Source organism: Chaetodon auriga, chromosome 6 (assembly GCF_051107435.1).
Source record: "Chaetodon auriga isolate fChaAug3 chromosome 6, fChaAug3.hap1, whole genome shotgun sequence".
NCBI lineage: Eukaryota > Metazoa > Chordata > Actinopteri > Chaetodontiformes > Chaetodontidae > Chaetodon > Chaetodon auriga.
The window spans coordinates 6983001-6997831 of NC_135079.1; the positions used below are offsets into that span (position 1 = coordinate 6983001).

The 14831-nt window shown below is 43.6% G+C and overlaps 1 long non-coding RNA gene across 1 annotated transcript in view; it reads left to right on the forward strand.

Annotated features, from left to right (window-relative positions):
• The first annotated feature begins 1408 nt into the window (after window positions 1-1408).
• LOC143322576 (uncharacterized) overlaps window positions 1409-14831 on the forward strand; it is a 45735-nt gene continuing 32312 nt past the window's right edge. Inside the window, exons 1-2 of the long non-coding RNA XR_013077310.1 lie at window positions 1409-5738; window positions 11606-11647. This is a non-coding gene — a long non-coding RNA (uncharacterized LOC143322576). The remainder of the gene's footprint in view (window positions 5739-11605; window positions 11648-14831) is intronic.

Sequence of the window (14831 nt, forward strand, 5' to 3'; positions counted from 1 at the left end):
GAGCGTAGGTCGTCGGGTACCTTCTTCTTTTGCTTGTGATGAATGGCCGCATAATTAAATGAACTTGATCTTCATCCTGGCCAATCTCATGAGTGCATGGAAAGAACAAAATTTACGATGCAGTGAACTCTTGCTTTAACTCACTGTCAAACACATTTTGAATTGGAATGATTGAGAACGAATGGTGGGAGGTGAAACTGGACAATGAGAACTAGAGTGCAGGTCGTCTGTGCAGCAACTAATATGTCCAACAGGACGCATTAAAATTGTGAAATTGCATGAGAAATTGGGGCAAAAAATAATATGTTTCTGGGAGGTTTTCTGGCAAATATTTGTAGTTTCTTATCCAAATAACTCATATTACAATAAGAAAATATTATTTTGACAGAATTTAATTTTTAATTTATTTTATTTTTCCATAATAAAATGATGCTGTTTCATGCTAATTCCTCCCACCACTCTTTGTACTCTTGCACTTGTGATATAGTGCATTTTTCATTATGCTGGTGTGGTGTTTATGAAGAAGCCGTGGGAAAGGTAGTGGCAGGTCCACCCAACACATCACCGTGAACTGAACTAATTGAAGATTATGGTGGGGAGTATGCCATGCCTCTGCCAGCAGATAATCCCTCATCAGCTGCCGTCTGGACTCAGAATGAGGAGTGCATTTCATGGAGGGACTCCCCCCATGGAGCTGCAGAAACTGAGAGGCAGCCCTGTTTAATTACTGGCCCCACTAACAGCACTCAGAGCTGGTGGAATACAGACTGGGGTGGGACGGCGGACTGAGGTTCTGGGAGTCTTATGGGGTGGGGGGTGGGCGAGGGTATGCCTAACCCCCTAACTGTGGAAAACAGGAACAATGAGATTTTGTTTAGACTGAAGGCTCTGCAGCTTTGCCTCAGTTGCCATTGTCTCCCAGGCTTTTTCTTAAGCCCTCGCAGGTTACAAATCCAGACGCATATTGAGTCATTCATGCATCTGTCAATGACAGGGTGAAGCCCACGTAGGGACCCCTGCTGGGAATTTAATGAACATGTTTTCCTAAGGAGGTAGCTCTCAAAGCTAACGGACTAGCACAAGGTAGAATGTGAGAAAGTTCGCAACAGCCGAGAGTTTGAGGTCCGGTGCCAGGTTTGGTTTACAATCTTGTTTGATTTCATGCAGCATTTCAGGGATTGTATTGTCGGTGAGGTTGGTGGTCTGGACACAATGAAAAACCACTGAGATCAACCATTCACTCACAATGGCCAATTTACTGATTAACACAGGCTTTATGCAAAAAAAAAAAAAAAAAAATCCCATTTTCTCAATTCAAAGCAAACCGAGGCCTCTACTACAAATATAAAGTATAGAAAGCAGAAATCGGGTCCAAACACCAGTGCGAGTCGTCTCTTTGTGCAAAGTGGTCTTATTCATAGGGTGGAGGGTGAGCATGGAGAACTTCAGCTAAGCATTCTGTTTACAAATAAGCATGGCTTAGTGTGCAAAGAGCCACCAGACAGCCTGAGGTCAAGGAGCATTCAAGCAAAACATCTCGCCACGGTCACAGGTGACCTCATCACTTTGACCCAAAGCTGGTATTCACATGCTTATGGACGATGGCAAACTCCGCTGAGGTCTAGAAGAAACAATGAGACAAGTAAGTCGTAATCCTTAATCTAAATATCAAGTGGTTTTTGCATTTGCAAGCGCGTTGTGTCTGGACTCTTGATCAAGCAGCATAAGAGATTCATTGTCTGGAGCAAAGTATAGAACCAGGGTAAGGATGTGTGCATTCAGGCTCTGACGCACAATAGCTGGAGTGATTTTGACTCAAAAATCCAAATTTAGCTCTTTGACTTCTGCTGTGCTGGGGTGGGTGGAGATCAAGAGCAGCTGTCCTGGGGAGAAAAACAAATCGTTCAGTAATTCAAAGTCAGTATTGATTTGCATGTGGCATGATACTGCACACCATACATAATGACTATTACAAGACATAATGAGTAAATACAATGACATAAATCATATTTATCATGGCGACTGGAGTCAAAACTTAAGTCAGTTTCATTTTTTTTCTTTCGGTAACACACATTGTAGCATATTATGTCAACCTATTTGTGCAAGTGCTGAAAATGAGGACTTGACATATTCCAAAACAAAGGAGTATGCATTCCTTGAGCACTCAGATGGATCAGAACACGGGCATGAGGTCTGTCCTGTGCAAACACAAAACCGTCTCATGCTTTCAGTGTCATAAACTGTGGCCTTTTTTCTCCTCACTCTCCCTCAGGAAATGCCCTTATGATGCAGTATGAAAGGCCTGCCTGACGTACAAAACACTGACCATCATGCCCACTGATGAAATAAAGCTAAATATGCCGAGTCTGGCACGACCGCTCTGATCCAGTGGTCAACATGTAATTAATTGCTGAGGCTGAGCAGAAGTCTCTCCTGAACAGTTCAACATCAAGTCGGCAAAAGTGATTTGATGTGACAAGCAGAATTATAGTTGTGTCTTTGTCCTTGTGTCCGTGTCTGGAGCAGCCAGACGGGTGGGTGTTGAGGGCAAAACGTTGTGGTGCTTCCAGAGACTTTCCGTGTGGAGCCAGTCATCTACGCGGTCCGTACATGTGCTCTAGCCAAAGACGACTCTGAAGACCAAAAACAGGCCTGACCGCCTCACGAGATCAACATTCAGATTGTTTTGAGAGATCAATAAAGTTTATCTCATCTTTAAAAAAAAGCACCCCGCGGTTAAAATAGCTTTTTTGCGCCCATAAATTCATTGTAGGTGCTGAGCAGCAATGATGTGAACACAAAAGACAAAAAGTACCTGCAGTCTCATTCACAATCCTTTTTATATTGTGTGGACATGACTGATGTTTAAACCACAGATGGGCTTCAGGGATTTTTCTTTTTCTCTGTTCTTTCTTGGATAATTGTACAAACACATACAATCTGATGTCACACAGATTATTTTTACTATCACGGTAACTAACAAGTATCTTTATTGTTCATTCATTTGCAGGATATCATATCAGACCAATAGTCTGAACCAATACACCAGAGATGGTTAGTGAAAAGTAGAAAATTCTCACCAGTGAGAAGCTGGAATGAGAATTTATTTTGTCATTTTTGCTTTAAAAATAACATTAACAATTCCTCAATTATCAAAATAGTTGCGGATTCATTTTCAGACGATCAGCTACTCAATTTATTGACTAATAATTTTTGCTTGAGTCAAGGCCATAAAGTTTGACACCAAAGTTTACGACCATTGAAACCAAAATTTAACAGAAGTTTGTGTTGAATTACAGAATAAGATCTTTCTTATCCTGCTGTTTTATGTAACACAAACAGGATTATGCTTCCAAATATCTTTAAGCACCGAATGAGTGGCTCCAACAGACCAGAATGCATTGCAGTCACACAACCACCGCTCACAACAAGTGGCCACACTGGCTGTATTTAATGTATACACACGTGTTCCTGACCTTCACTGAGAGCAACACGTTTATCCCTTATCTGGCATTCCAGGAAATGCAGGAAGTCCGAACGGAAGAAGACAGAGATTAGGCAGAGATCAAAACAATGTAATCAGCGGCTAATACGGACAGTTAAGAGACATTCTTTCAAATTTGTAGATACGGCAAATGAGGACTATGCAAAATGGGAATATCACTAGAGAATACAATACAATCTAAGAGCTGAACCATTTGTCCCAGTGCATTAAAACAGGGCTTACCAAATATCGTCATGAGGCAGGAAGTTCTTTCTGGAAACAGTCAGAAATCCCTGACATTTTATGTCATTTCCTCTGGCACAAGCTCGTGGGGCCTAACTCTTGCCCTGAACTCGCCGCTCTGTGAACCCAGTCACCCCGTCCAGTAATCCTCGCTCTCCTAACTGCTGTGATTTTGTCACTTGAACTGCAGAGGCTGAAAGCGGCGCACGCACAAGCTGGAGAGGACACGTCACTAACGACGGTCATACTCATGCACGGCTAATCCCATTACCCTTGTCTCTATGCAGTATGGGGTCAGGAGGGTTGCATTGCTGGTGCCGCCACAGTGCATCAGGAGCAAAATGATCATAAATTTCAGCGAGGCTTCACAGAAACACGAGTCACATTGATGTGAGAGGTGGCGTCCGTATTAATAGAGGCTATCAAGAGGCCTAAGTGGCCTGGCGTTAGAGCACAACATGTTGCTGGGTAGAAGTTGCTGTGCGCACAGGATGAAAGGCCAGCGCAGCCTGTGTCTGCTGTCTGTCCAGTCTGGTATTTTAGAACAGTCCATGCAACAGGTGCGACTTAAGATGCAGTGAGAGTTATTCTGAGTGGTAGCTCAAGTCACCATTAAAACATCCCTGAGGCCACTCAGAGTGAAGAACTTGACTTCTTGAGTGCACGCTGCACAGACGATGCTTGACTGCTGAGGTTACAAATGAGAACGCGTTTATTCCAAAAATCCTTCAAGAAACACAAGTAACCAAATCTGACGGAAATAAACAGGCACAAAACCTTGGATTGTTCTTCTGACAAATGGTTTATCACAGAAACATTAAAGTGCACTTATCTTCAAATACAGTGGGAGTTCGAAGAATAATGACTTAAAACAGAAAACTGGTGTTCACAGTAATTATTCTTCCACTTGTCTCCACTTTGCATTGCCAAAAGCCAAATTTTGCATTGATCACAGGGTGGTGACGCAGCTGTGGTAACAACAGTAAGCCTTTATCACATGTGCATCAGTTCATGAGGTGACTCTGTACTTCCAAAAACTTTCACAACTTAATGACTTTTTCCAATGTAAAATAATGTCCTCTAATCATTTATCAGCTAAACTTGCATTACCTCAATAGCAAAGATGAGCATTTTCCAAACCTGTTTGCACTGCCGTTTTACACAAATACCTAACATTTAGAGTGGGTCTGAGTACGTATGATAACAGTTAACCCTAAACATCAAAGTAAACGACCTCCATGGCCACCCCGGAGAGGAAATTCAACGTAAGCGCTCCTGGGATGCACTGTAGGTCAGTCATGTCTGCTATTGATCGTTCCTCCAGCGCCAAATATTAACTTTCATTCGTCCTGCAGCCACAATGCAGACCGCATCATCATATGACTCGCACCGACTGGGCATCATGACTCCACAATATGAACCTCAAATCTCTTCACTTATTGTTCTCCGGCAGAAAAGCCACTGCAGCCACAGGCACGCCAGGACGCGAGCCCTCCGCAGAAACAGCTATGACGAACGAAACGAGGCCAAATAAACATTTTGTTTCCCACAACGTTACCAGTCAAAACTGCTGTGTGGCTGCGATAATAACTTGCAGTCCAGCCTTAACGCACAGTGCAGTGAGTCACTCTCGCCATGCAGCGTGCGGAGATATTGGGGACAGCCTGCGCAGCGGATGAAACAGATGAAAAGCTTTCGCTGGGACGCGTATAATCCCGTCCTCACGACAGTCGTCAGACCACCTCGTAGATTACAACCGTGCCGAGGATCACTTTCTGCGCTGTTTGAATTAAATGGAGAGCGGTGGTGGCACGCACAGTCCTCAAACTGCCCTCCTCCTGTCATTTTCTGGAGCACCAAAACAACGCGCAGCGGCGGGGACTGCAGGCGGCGGGCAGAGCGCGTCTGTGTGCCGCTTTTTTCTCGGTTTCCACTCAAGCCTGTTGCGCTGTGGACGCACTAGGAGGAGACTTTCAGCTGACAAGCAGCAAGCACATGGTGCGTTATTATGGTGAGTCCACAGCAACTTTTCTTTGTCCTGGCCCGCGACATGTTGTGACTTATTCTGAGCACATTTGTAAAAATGTGATGTAGGCCTGAATCATTTAGCACGATGGGACTAATGTGTGGAAAAGCTCGAGCTGTGTCCTTTGTGCACATTGACTTTCTCTGGTGTCAGAGTTACTTTGCATTAAAAATCATCTGCAGCAGTGAAAAGAAGACATATTGTCACACTCAATGGCATTTTTAAATTATATCAGCTATTATGGAGGGATTTAAACTAACTTATATTTCGCACTTTTGCTGTGGTGTAAAGTGTTTCCTGTTGTGGTTCTTCTCTTTTTAGCTTATTTCCTGTATTTGTGCGCATTGCCCCTCGTTGGAAGGTGTTTGTTGTGAGAAGAACCAGTGTTCAGGTCTAGTGTAAATTATGCTGCCGGTGAGAGCAAACATGAACAAAACTAAAGCACAGAGGGATGAAATTCATGGTAATTAGCCTGCTTTCTCTTTAAACTCTTCAGATGCAGTTTTGTAGTAATACTGGAAAATTCTCTGCTGAAGGATGCTGGGTGTCAGGGAAATAGAAAATGTTGGTTCAATATTTGTGTTCAGTTATTTTGAAGAATGTCCATGCAGCACAAAGACGAGTCAGCGGCGCAGCTGCAGCTCCCTCTGAGAGGTCTGGTCCAAAGACTCCACAGAAATATAATTTACTGCATTTAAATGAGACTATTAGGTCAGATTGACCTACAGAGAAAAGCCACCCAACAAGAAATTACTGAAAACAGAAAACATGAAGGTAATAATTGTCAAAATATAGTACGCAATACGCATTAACGTTGCTTTAATGCCTGTTTAGTCCCATAAGCTGTAACATCAGTGGATCAGCTGGTACAATAAGACTTGAAGAACTGTATTTACAAGGAGTTATGGGTAAAGAAAAATCAAAAACTTCAGTCATGACAGAACAGTGCGTCTAGTTCATTTCATCTTTCCCTGCAGCTTGAATTGTTCTACATCAGACGTTCTTTTTGTTCTTGCTGTGAAGCCTGTGTGGGGCAAAAAAAACAACCTGCAATCCACCAGCACTGAAATGAATCTAAATGACCTGTCGCTGACGTCTGAGCGCAAGCAGCCTGCACGGCTTTTACACTGCCTGTGGCATTCAGAAACAGCTGGAAATTTCTCGTTTCATCATTATGACATCGTTCATATATGAGCATCAGTTGGAAATGAGGTACAGAGTCCTGTTTTTCTTAACTCAGACTCTGAAACCCTGTTCAGAGTCAAAGGTCACATTCAAACCGATGATAATAACAGCGAAGCTCTTGTTGTTCCTCGTCTTTGCTTATTTCCCTCCTCGGTGGTCAAAGGTCACAGATTGAGTGTCTTCCTCAAAGACCCTTCAGCAGCTCTGCAGTTTCGCTTCAGTCTCACTTGCCGTTCCTAAAGAGGAAACGGTGTTTTTCTTCATTTGCAGCTGCAGAATAGCAACATCTGGCACAACATTTTCAACTTTTAAAAAGCTGAAGTAAACTCCTGCTTTGTGTCACACACTCGTCTAGAACCCTCGGTGCCAAAAACAAATTTGGCAGCCATTGCATCGCAGCGCTCCTTCCTGTTTCCATTTGAAATTAGTCGTTTAACTCTTGTGTGATTCTGAAGGGATTTGACCGATTCCTCTCCGTGTATTTGTGTATTATTTACCTGCACTTAGTGATTTTCTGTTTTCTGCATTAGAGATGAAATAATGTGACGCAGTCTGCTTATTCTCACTTCCAGCCTCCCTTCCATCGTCCAAACACATTCATACTACTGTCCAGATGTGTGTGTGTGTGTGTGTGTGTGTGTGTGTGTGTGTGTGTGTGTGCATATCCCTTAACGTTGCTGTTTTCCAGTGCTTTATCGCCTGCAGAGCTCATCAGATAATAGCTGCGTGAAGCTCGCTGGATGAACATGGGGTGAATCATTAATTATATTACAGGAGCTATTAAAGATTTTGCACATAATCTGATGAGTAAGCAAGGCCTCAACACTGACAGTGAAACGATAATGATTTAGTCTGACAGTAAACTAACTAAACGCTGTGATAACTTCCTCGCAATAGATTGTGGTTTATGCATATTTTTGATCCTCGATCTCCGTCTCATTTTGCACTGATGATTCTTTTGATCTGATATCTGTCGCCTGTCAGTGAGACACGATGAAACAGCTGCACAAATGTTTACTGTCATTAGCAGCAGCATAGTTATGAGTGTATAAAAGCTCCCGGCAAAACCAAACAGCAGGCTTTTATCTTTTCTGTGTAACCTAATGCTTAATGTTTGCAAGATTTAATTTTACTGTGAGACTTAATGAGTGGATATTTACAAAGTGAGCCTCCATCAGTAGCTGTAGATATCATGTTATGCTGACAAATGCATTTTTGTGACTGTTCCGTTATATTTTTGGTTGTAAAAGGATTTAATTGTACTTTCTGATATTCACTGATTTGAGGCGACTGCTGCACGTATCCATCTCAGTGCATTAATTAATAGCATCTGTTTTTCAAAGACAGCCTTTGCAGCTGATGAACAAATAATGACAAATAAGTTTGGGCTCCTTGTTCCTGCTGTGCTGCAGCAGTCTGTTGACTGTCATCCCGCAGTGGGAAGCAGGAACAGGTGAACACTGTCAGGCAGCTGAGCCAGACAAGCCAATAAACCAGCCTCAGGACACTGCTGACTGATGCAAAACTTGCCTGTAGTCCTCCCTCATTCCTCCAACTGTGCTGCTACACTGAAAACTGAGTGCACGCTTATAAAACGCTGTTTGTCCCACAGTTAGAGTACAAGCTGTTAGCGCACAATACAGACTACAGCACATGTAAAATGGCACCAACCCAACTCGACTGTTCTTAGTTGTGTTTTTCTTGCAAAGATTCCATGTATGTGGTTTTCCCCTGTGACTTTGAAAATGTCTTTTTAAAGTACTGCGTGTTTATATGTGTGTCTGTGTTTGGGGCTTTTATGTGCATGACCTAATTCCACAGTGAGCAAAGAATCTGCTGTGATGGCTGTGTGGTCATGTGTATGTGTGCGCACTCGCACGCGTGTGTGTGCGACTGAGAGCGCACACGTTGTTCTCCCTCCCCCATAGCTTCCTTGTTAAAGCCGACAGAGAGCACACTAAGTTCATCTAAGGACAGGGAAATGCTTTTCTTTCCAGTGTGAATCATTTTGGAAAAATGAGCCTCTGGACTGAATTGCCCCAACAATTTGGCATGTTTCTCCATTCTGCTTTATTGTCTATTTTGGCTGAACTTGCAGTTCTTCATTTCACTGCCAAGAAAACTTCAGGTCCTATACAACAGGCAAAGCCAGTTTCTGAGTCAACTACGGCCTTTAAGCAAATAAAATAAATCTCTGCAGAATACTGCCACAGCTTCCTGTTTAGCTGTGAATTCCAAAGAGAAAAGAGCAAGCCATGTCTGCACTGTAAATCCAGTGTTCCTTACACCTAGAGAGTGCGGACAATACCCATCTGTGGGCTTTACACCTTCACATGAAATTGCACAGAGAAAATTACACAAGCCCGCTTTTTATAGAGGCGTTTTATATGTTTAGATTAAGACCCTTCCTCTCTTTAAGAGCCATTTTCTCAGCACAAGGTATCTGCTTTCGCACTCATGCAGTTTGGAGAACAAAACTCTGCAGTGCAGTGAAAAGAAAGTGTGAGTGGGAGCGGTTTTGGGATGTAGACAAGGAGGAAGGGAGGGAGATGGGGGGAGTTTTTAATTTTGCAGTCAGCCAGCCCCCCCTTATAATTCTGCTGGTCCCCCCATCGCAGGGAGCGAAGAGGGGAGAGGGAGTGGCCTGTGTGGAGGTTTGGGTGAGCCAGGGGTGGGCTGTGGCAGCCGGCAGCTGGGCTCTCGCTACCTATGTCCTCCAGCCCCAGCCTGAATTATGAAGGCTCGGGAATGGCAACCAGCCTAATTACAATGACTGATTGCCCGTCCGTTGGCATTTCTCAGACGGTGATTGTCGTGTGTGTAGGATGCGAGGGGAAGGAGGAGGGCCATTTCTCATTGGCCTTCCCCTCTCTTTCTTTGCATGAGAACAGCCGGAGATTGAGATCTGATTGGCTGGAAAGAAAAGAGATGTTTCATGATTTGGCGAGGCAGAGCTGGTGGGAAGCCAGAGACAGGTGATGTTGCACTGATGGTGCATTGTAGCCTATTCAATCTTAGGCACAACATTATTTAAAAAAAAAAAACTGTGTTGCACCATGAAAGACATATTAAACGTCATTTCTGCTATCGGATAGCAAAATCCTAAAATCCTTCGACAACATCTTTGAAAAAGAATATAGGAGGCATTAACTCATCTCGAAATTCTTCAACCTGTTGACTTCTTACAGTGTATTTTGACCGTTTTCTTCATCTATCCCACTGACAATGTAAAAAAATAAATTAAAAAAAAAAGGAAAAAGGAGAGGTCTTGAATTGGCCATTTGTATGTCAGCAGAGCACTCAGAGGTGTGATGTGTGTGTTAAGTGGGAGCTGGTTTGAGTTGGTCTGCCCTGCTTTGTCCAGTGCTTTGGCTTTTGTTCCTCCAGTAATGAATTGTGGAAGCCTTGGCTTCAGCTGGAGTGTCTCATAGCAACTGAAAAGAGAGAGGGAGAGCTGGTAAATGGAGAAAAGGCCAGGGGAGATCATGTGTCTCTTTCAAAAGGGCAGGACGGACCAGACCATCGTTTGGACATTTTGCGAAGAGGAAAAATCAAACTGGACGAACCTGCGTGTCATTATTTATCACCTTTATTTTAAAGGGCATGGTTTGGGGTCTGGGATAGCAGCATGTGTTCTCCGAAATGTTCCTAGTTTTTGAAAGATGTATTTTACGAGGACAGAGAGTGCACTTGTAATACAATGCAAAAATGGGGTACAGTAATGAAAATAATATTCAAAAGAGAAAAGCTCAGAGACACAGACAGACAGACAGACAGACAGACAGACAGACAGACAGGTCTGGGGCAAAGACCATCCTTTGAATGACCCGCTAGTCCGGCCCGATCAGTCTCCTCCCTACCTGCTCCATCCATCCAAGATTAAGACATTTCTGTGCCTTTTTACCGTCCACCTGTCTCTGTGGTCATTGTGCTCAGTGCCTGGTGATGCTGTTTTAGCCGTCTTGAATATCCAGTGCCACCGTTGATTAACTGAAACCCAGTACGCTCTGTGGTTGTATCAGCTGTCAGGTCAGCTGGCAACTTTCACCTCAACCTGTGCCTGCGTGTGTCTTTGTGTGCATGCTTGTGCGCTCGCGTTTGTGTGAATGCACACGTGCGTTTGCCTGTACGTGTGTGCGTTCACACCAGGCTAGTTTTTTATTAACTGGCGGCCAGTGCTGAAGCCCGGCCATGTTTGCCCTGTGACCCAGACACTACCTGTCTGCTGCCATGGTTACAGGGACAGAGCAGGTTTAGTGGCCTGACTCCAGGGATTACTTTCCCTGGTCTTAACAATCAGGCCTGTGCCCCAGTGGCTGTAAAATGGACCAAACTGCACCCTAACAGTTAAGGGAGCTCCACACTGTGCCCCGGTGGCCTTTAAAACTGTCCTAAGTGCTGTGTAAGGGATTAGACCTGTACAGCGTAATTGCTCTGGTGTCAGTGACTGTCCCTTTGTGATCTGGTTCACTTGTAGTGATTAGCTCTCATAAATGAAAGAGCTAATGGCGCGCACTGGATACAGGTCTGAAGGGCTTGAGCTGAAACACATGTTGAACCATTTTCTTTGTCTCTAAGAGCTGAAGATTTTGTCACCAGATGCAATTTTTAATTTTTCCCACAAGCACTCACAAAGTTTTTTTTTTTTCCTGCTGTTTACCCAACAGATCAATGAATGAGGAGACAACAAAGGCCCTGAAGCAATCACTGTGAGTACTTCACATGTACAGGGGGTGACTGCATTATGTCTCGTGTTTTAATTTAATTGTCTCGTATATGTTCTACATTACAAATCTGGTGTGAACATGTCTCTGGCTTCGCGAGAGATGGCTGACTGCGCAGCTGTGTGAGGGGATGAGTTTGATGATTTGAGTTTAGCATAGGGAGTGACATACAGAAGCAGGTCTGCATCTCTGTTCCTTTACGCTCCCCTCTGAGAAGTTGCAGATCCCACCGTAACGGAAAAGATTAAAAATCAAGCGCTCGGGTCATTCTGGCTCGTTCCTTCGGTGTCGGCGACCTTGGAAACAAAGGAAAATGTTGGCAGAGCTTTGATTCGCTGTCTTCTCCAAGAACCTGCTCTTGTGCGACTGACCAGATTGGTGTTGATATTTTTATTGCCATTTGCTGACTGTGCTTTGTCATTTACGTTGCCTTCGATAAAGCGATCGAACGCTGAAGGCTTTGGAGCTGGCTGGAACACTGAGGGTCAGTATACTCTGGCCCAGATTTTTGGTGACTTAGCAGATTCACAAAGGCCTCTCTTATTCACTCCAGTGACTTGCAGTCTTACAGGTGTCCACCAGATGCTGCAGGCAGCCTGTACTGTCCCTTGCATGTCATCCAGCAGAGATGTAATATCCACTCTGGAGCAGAGAGTTGGGACTGTTTCCATGGTGTTAGGATTAAATATAGTTTTGTTGTGTATCATAGAAAATAGGTCACATGTTGGGCTATTAAGTAGCTTTGATGGTGCATCTGTTACAGAAAGTGGACTAAGGGCAGTGTGATTAATTCCAGTGGTTTAATTTAAGTATTTGGAGCGATGATGAAAGAGAACATTTGATATGAAACATTATATGTTAGTTATAACCACCGTTTGGATGTTAGTGGGCTTTTATCAACCACAGCCTTCAAATTATGTCCGTGCATCAAAAGATCTTGAAAGTATATTTAATATTGATATAATGAAAGACAGAATTAAGAGCTGTAAATGCAGTATGCATGTGAAAACAGCATGTCGTGTATCTCGTGTAAACCTGGGAAGGGCGAAGCGGGGTCTGCATCTCCTGTCGAGCAGAGCAACTTCACAGTTAACTTTGTGAACAAAGCCGGCCCCGCCACAAGGCATGCTGGGAAGTTTGGCTGCTGGTGAAAGTGCCTGCCAACGTCCAGAGAGCGGCTCTGAAAATCTTTGCAAGGGCTGAAAATGAAGTTTGAAAGTAGAAATAAGAGGAGCAGCAAAGCAGTGAGCTCTCACAGCTGTAAGCTCAGCCTTCTCTTAAAGAGATATCACCAAAGCATTCCTCAGTCATGGACACGGAGGTCGGACTGCACAGTGGACTGCTTCTGAGCTTAACTTAGATTTTAAAAAGTTGGTGTGGACTGATTTGATCAAATGTCTCACTTTTGCCGTATCAGTAAGTTTTTAAAAATGTGAACATGCTGCAGAATTAATATTGAGAATAACCAGAGAGAAACAAGAGCAAAGAGCTGAAGAAGAATGTTGCAGAAGATAAGTTTGTTTGCTCAGCTGTTATGATAAAAATAATGCTAATACCACTTTATCATAATAACTGACAGGCTTTTTAAAGATTTAGCTTCAGAGAATTAGAATTGAGAAACTACAATAACTTAAGTAACAAATAAAAAGAACATTAATGCTTATAAAATGCAAATAGCAGCTATAATTCAAGATTATGCAATTAAACCATTATTGTGCTGTACTGTAATTTAAAACTTTGTGCTCAGGTTATGCTGGTGACAGGTGCACTGAATACTGATGGCTATGACGGAGACAGGAATCGATCCACGTTTCTTACGTTTTCTATGATAACTCTGTAGCGTTAGACTTCCCTGTTTTCATTTACCGCATCCAGAAATGAGTAGACAGAAAGGAGCTTTGGTGCCTCGCTAAAGGGCACTTCAACAGGTTGCATGGCTGATGATTTACGCTGTTTCAGGAATCAGATCTCCCACCTCTTAACTGTCAGATGTGCCGTGTAACCACAGGACAAGTGTGCAAGGACGCAGCAAGTAAACCTTTTAAAGACCTGCTTTATAGCGTGGAGACAAAATAGGCAGGCCTTGAAACAGTTCTCAGTGAATTTTTTTAAGTTAGAAACCTTTTTATTCTTAATTTATCCAGCAGAGATTGGCTTGCTCTTTTTCAGTGCTGCCCTGTTTTACATTAAGAGCTCACTCTAACCTTAAAAACACACTTTCTACGCTTCACAGTTTTTCATTTTGAACTCAGGCCTGCAGTGCAGTGTTCGCCAGGCTCTGCCAAGCGGAGGACTGTAGTGGTGGTGGTCAGCTTTGTAGCAGCCGAGGCTCAGCTCAACAGTGGCAGACAGCCTGGAGGGTCCTGAGCCTTCACTTCACAGCTCCCTGTTTGGCTCTCACACATTGTGCCATTCAGAGCCCAGACCGTATATTCACCCTGCTCTGGGCACCCCACCATTGTGAGGGTGAGTTCATTTGTAAAGCCTTGAGGATTTTTTGGTGCGAGCAAGTCAGCGCTATTTGCATTTGTTCCAGTCTCCAAGATTTTACAGGTCAATTGAGACAGGCGGATATCGAACACGCCAGAGAGAGTTTTCCTCTTCATCGCCATCTTCATCATCCCCTTGTCTTTGTTTGCCACCCAGTCTCTGACTCTATTTTCCCAAATTTCCCCAGTGTGTCACCGACTTTGATTAACTCGACTCCAATACGGTCATCTATGCATCTGCTTTCCGTGAGAAATTGTCTGATGAAATAGATTAAGGAGAAGAATTACAGTGCGATCATGTTTCAACGTCAGTCATAAAGTGAAGATTAGATGGAAAAAATATGGTTTAATAAAAGATTTTGGCTCAATAGGATGCAATTTACTATCAGAAAAGTGGTCCTAATATTTTATACGATTGTGAATTAAGTCCTATTGCTTTACTTTCTGCTGCAGCCAAGCATGCCTCCATATCTCTCTCCCCCTCCCTGTCTGTTGGTTAGGGGCAGAAGTACCTTTGTTGGCATCTAGGGTAGCAACAGGGGATCAGATAGAGTAGAGGAGGGTAAGTGCCAGCCTTTCATTCCTGGCCTCCTGGCAGGCAGACTGCAGGCGGGCCGGCAGTGGGTTAGGCCAGAGCCAGCAAACCAAGACAGTACTCAAACAAAAACATCTAATCACTT